Here is a 5125-nt window from a genome sequence, read left to right as displayed (position 1 = left end):
AGCGTTGGCGGCCTGTTGCGGCGCGGAGCGGCTGGTCGCGCGGTTGGGTATGGTGGGCGGTGCATTGTTCCCCGCTAGACCGGAGAAGCTCAAAACTGGGTGAAATGTTTTGTCGAAATGGGGGAAGCTGTCTGCACTACTCGCTCCCCCGGCAGTCACTTGTGCTGTTGCTGTGACTTACAGAACTTTATTCTGGTTTCGCTGTTATCTCTCGGGTAATAAAACAGATGAGCCTTGCTGATAGCTAATTTTGCATTCACTTTCCTTCTTCAAAATCAGTGCCTCAGTATTCCTGTGAGGACGCTGCCTTTTTTTTTTGGGGGGGGAGGGGTGGGGTGGGTGTTGTTTGTTTTGTTTTTTTAACAAGGCAGCTTCTTTTAATTAGAGTTTTTTAAGAGCATAGCTGCTGTTAAATTTTGCCAGATGTATTTAACTTTGAACCTGCCAGTTCTTTTGCTTTTGTTTTGCTTTAGTGCCTAAGAACCTCTCGGAGTGTAAGAGGGAATTAGTGTTATAATCTTGTCTTGTATGACATAAATACAACTGAGGCTAAAGATCATCTCTGTTAGGATAAATTTTATTTAAGTTAGAACAGTAGGATACTTCGAATAGATGGGTTGTTATTTTAAAAAAGTGTTCTGAGTGGAAGAGTACAGAAAACTTATAAGTGGGTGGATAGCTTTAGGAAGTGTTCCTTGTGAGATGTTGACAACTTAAATGAAAGGTTGTGTTACTGCTAGTGATATTACTTAGATTTTATATCTCCTTCAGTGAAAGGAATCTAAATATACTCTAACAGTGTGGGTGTGTTTGATTTGGGTTTGTTGTTTTGTTTTTTTTTTTTTTAATTGATGAGTATTAAGCTGGTTTAAAATTTCCAGGTAGTATATGAAGTAGCTTGTGAACTGCACAAATACATGTGTGCTTTTTTTTTTTTTGGAATGCTGAAAGATGGGAAGTCTCCCTGTTTCAGTGTTCCAAATAGATTACTGCAGTTACTTGAACTGCAACGTGTATTTTCAGTACAACATGCATTCTAGTAAGAGTTTGTGATTACTTAGCTGTGTTATTTATTTATGTTTTCAGTGGTGAGGCATGGACTAACTGTAGCTTGCAAGAGTCTTTACTATACAAATATAAAAGAACACTACAGAACTATCTTTCAATATATAACTTGTTAATGAAACTTCATGCAAATGTGGTATCCAGTCTCCATGTTTATTTCTTGACAGTTTGTAGTTCTAAGTATGTGTTTAAGTTCACTTAAGTGATTTGTTTCCTCCATCTATGATATTGCTTGAACATAGGTGATACTTCTTATTTGCTTTCTGTATGAAAAGCAGAATGCGTATGCAGTATTGAATCCTGCACTTTCTGAGTTACTAAAGGAATTTATCTTCTAATACTACTAGAAGATTTTATTTAGGCCAGAAGAACTGCTGAAGAGGTCTGTTTACAGTGAACTTAAGGAAAACACTGAGTTAAAGTGAAAGCTGTAGTTTAGAAATTCAGGAAAAGCGGCCTGTTTAACAGTAATGCCTTTAGGTAGGGTAGTGCATTATAGCTTCTTTGCAAGCAAGTTAAGATTTATATGTAAACTGCTGTGACTGTAATATCTTTGGATTCTTTTAAGTATAAATCAACTAGTCGGTATTATTCCTTTATGCAATTAAAGATACTAAATAGTTTGTGTGTCTCTTCATAATACTGCCTGCAAACTGTTCACTCTACTTCTGTTGACTTGCTAAAGTGAGAAAATGTGACTGTTTCCTTCAGAACCCTTCTCTCTCGCACTTAACAGAGGTGATGCTATAGCCTGTATACCAATCAGAGAATCAGATGATGATCTAAGAGTGACGTTCAAGTGAATTAATAGAACGGAATCTGAATTTAGTAGTATTAAAGCAGAAAATTGCATATGTAGTTAACAGATGGTTAGAGAGTGAACTCTATTGTTATGGCTCAACAGCTTTGCTTCTCTACTCAGCTTAAGCTTGAAATGCATGTACTATGAAATGCTAAAGAGCTGGCTCAAAAACAACCAGTATGGGATTGAAACAGTCAGAAGGCAGAAACGCTTTGAATAACTGTCTGGTCAACTCTCCTTTCTCTCCCTTGATGTCCTCTTTTGTCCAAGTGCTTAAAAAGCCTTGAAGTATTTACTTAACTCTGCAGTTAGTCAAGATCACTTTGTATCAGTATATTGAAATAAGACATTTTCTAGCTTCAGTGTTCCAGCATACTACGCAACATCTTTGTAGGTAGGAGGCTTGCATGTTCACTTCTCACATTAACTGGGTTAATTTATGGCCTTTGGAAGTTATGATGGAAACCACAGCTTTTCTGCTTGGGCCAAAGAGACGCTAGTATGACCATAGTGATCTGTTTCTGTAGTAAGGTAAGATGTCTTAGGCATATTTTCTGCCATCTAGATTCAGCTGTTTTAGTAGCACCTTCATCTGTGACTCTTAAGATTACTGTGTACTCTATGTTATTTCATATGCCAGGTTTAGGAATAGTGTGCTATCTCAAAGTAGACACCACATCCAAATTCTAGAAGACCAGATGTCTGATTGGATTATCTTAAGAGCAAGATGTGGAGCCATTGTTTTTGGCAAAACTTTCCACAATAATAAAACAAGTAGGGATAAATGAGAAATGATATCTTGTTTGTCTCATTTTTTCAAGTTGGAGGAAGAGAGCAAAGAACTCGGGAAACTATTTAATGATCACATTTGATCCTGATATTTTCGGGGAGGGAGGCAAGCCTGAAAGATCAATCAGAAAATATGTAGAGAATATGAACATAATGTTGAAAGCTTTGCATAGCATGTTTAATCGTTTTTGTGGTGTGTCAGGGTGCCAGCATCTGTTTTAGAAACCATATGGTTTTAGAAACCATGAAAATGTTTTTCTACTCTTGCATATTATATGCAGCTCTATAGCTAGCTTGGGACACTTCTCAGGAAATGGGATAGACTGAATTGATAGGATCGGGAAGACATTTGGTATAAGCTCTTAACAGATTGCTTGTTTATGGAATAGTTCTTCACACAATATTAGGAAAAAATCTGTTACTTCAAAATACAAGACTCTTCTTGACCTCTGTTTATTTAATAACTTCCTTAAAGTGCCAAGAAGCATGTTTGAAGTGGTATATGTGATTTGGAGTGGGTGAAAAAGTTCCAAACTAACCCTTTGACTGTTCTTTCTTCTTGCTGTCAGTCTGTATAGTCATCCCCTAATACTGTTAAACAGATGTAGCTTTTCGTCTTCCATGGGACTTAAAAACTTGGAATGCTCAGTGACAGAATCTATGCAATGTGTTACGTGCTAGCAGTGGAAAAGAATACCAAGAGGACCTCAGCGTACAACTGTATGGAACTGTGAAGCTGTAATACACTCTACTGGAGTGGTGATATATGTTTTTAGGCATGTTGGCAAAATGGCTAAGAAGAGCACCTATGAAATTGGTAGTAAGGATTTGGTTACAAATGTGAAGGGAGGCAGAACTGAGTAAAAATGATGTATGTATGCACAAGCAGAAACTGCTCCATAGTGAGGTTTGAGGGTGGGTTAGTTTCTTTGGAGGAAGTTTTGAGAACATTCCTATTTCATTTTGAATGAGATGATTTCAAGCATTTGTACACAGTCTAAGTTGTGCATCTGCAAGGAGATGGAGTACATGATGTACTGGTTTCCATCCTGTGTGCACTGGGTCTTCTGGAAAATGAGCACTGAAAGACCATAGGCCAGCTCTTGTCAGTTGTGACAAAAGATGCTTTTAAACATGAAAACTCTAAAGCATTTTTCTGATGACCAAGGAGGTCCTGGGTGAGGCTTGTGAAAGAGCCATGTGATTTCCAGTTTGGTAACAAAACGTGGTTGGGATTGAGGATGGAAACTTCAAATTTTTTTTAGTAAAAACTAGTGACCTGAGTTTATTAAATATGTTCTATAATATAGCAATTCCAGTACTAAAAGCATTCTTATTGTTACTATGTATCAAGTGAATCCTAGGCCTCTTTTATCCCTGCTACCCAGTGACACGGTCCCCACCTTCAATGACCATAGGCAGAATTTCTAACTGGATCTGAGTATGTAAAGTAAGATTCTATTGTGCAAATTTAACTTCTACTAGAGGTTTTTGGAGTGAATCTCATTATTTCCCAAACTAGTAGTTGAGAGAAAAATGCTTTCTGGAAATAGATGTTATGCTCCTCTAGAAGAATAAAGCATAATACCCTAGTCCCCAGTTAGGCAATGCACGCTTCTCACTTGTAGTAGTGCCCTAATTGATAGATTAATCAAAAACAAGTTAATAAAATTTCAAGTAGTGCTTTATACAGTGGCTGTAGGCAATGCTAGTACAGATGTGATTATGTCTTTTTTTTTTTATTCAACTGTAACTGGTTTGAGCGGTTGAGTTAGAGCAGAAAACAAGGGAGTAATAGACATTTCTAAAGGCTTGGTTTGCTACAAAGTGATATTACCTCAGTGCTACTTGCATTGTGAAAGGATTATCAGCCACTGCCTCCACAGGGTGGATTTTTGCATCTTTGTACTGGAGTGGTGATACAGTTAGTGTTTCTCATATAGAAACTGTAAAAATACAATGCTATTTGCTTTTATTTTGTGTAAGTATAGTGGAAGCCAAGTCTTGTGGGTTTTTTGGTTTTTGTGTTTGTGGTTGGTTTTTTTTTTTTTTACACTAAGAGTTACACTAGGGTAAAAATCATAGGTAAGGTCTCGGTGAAAAAACGTCTCTGTGAAACGCACTGTAACCTTACCTTTAAAGCAGACGTAGGGCTCTCTTCATATTCTGTTCTTACTTACCATGTACTACTCTGACCAGTCTCCAATCTAAAGAGCTTAGCTGGAAACTTTAGGACTGGTTTGAACTATAGTAATTCACATTATTTCTGTTGTTACTGCCTTGCCAGACTTGCCAGATATCCAAGTATCCTTGGAAGCTAACTCTTCTAGAAAATAGTAAGTAGTGGATTACATTTGTTTGAGAAGTTTAGCTGCTGTCACCAAACATCTTGAAAAAGGATGTAAAGTCTAGAGACTGCTAAAACAAAGCTGTAGTGGTGGTGGGAACAGACCCACTTTGGGGTAGGTG

The 5125-nt window shown here is 37.5% G+C and overlaps 1 protein-coding gene across 1 annotated transcript in view; it reads left to right on the top strand.

The window, feature by feature from the left end:
- Positions 1 to 5125, top strand: part of PPP6R3 (protein phosphatase 6, regulatory subunit 3) — a 64126-nt gene that overhangs the window by 413 nt on the left and 58588 nt on the right. The window lies entirely within an intron of this gene.

Source organism: Pygoscelis adeliae, unplaced genomic scaffold, assembly GCF_000699105.1.
Source record: "Pygoscelis adeliae isolate BGI_AS28 unplaced genomic scaffold, ASM69910v1 Scaffold451, whole genome shotgun sequence".
Taxonomy (NCBI): domain Eukaryota; kingdom Metazoa; phylum Chordata; class Aves; order Sphenisciformes; family Spheniscidae; genus Pygoscelis; species Pygoscelis adeliae.
The sequence above is the reverse complement of the archived record's forward strand: the minus strand, read 5'-3'. Positions and strand labels throughout refer to the sequence as shown.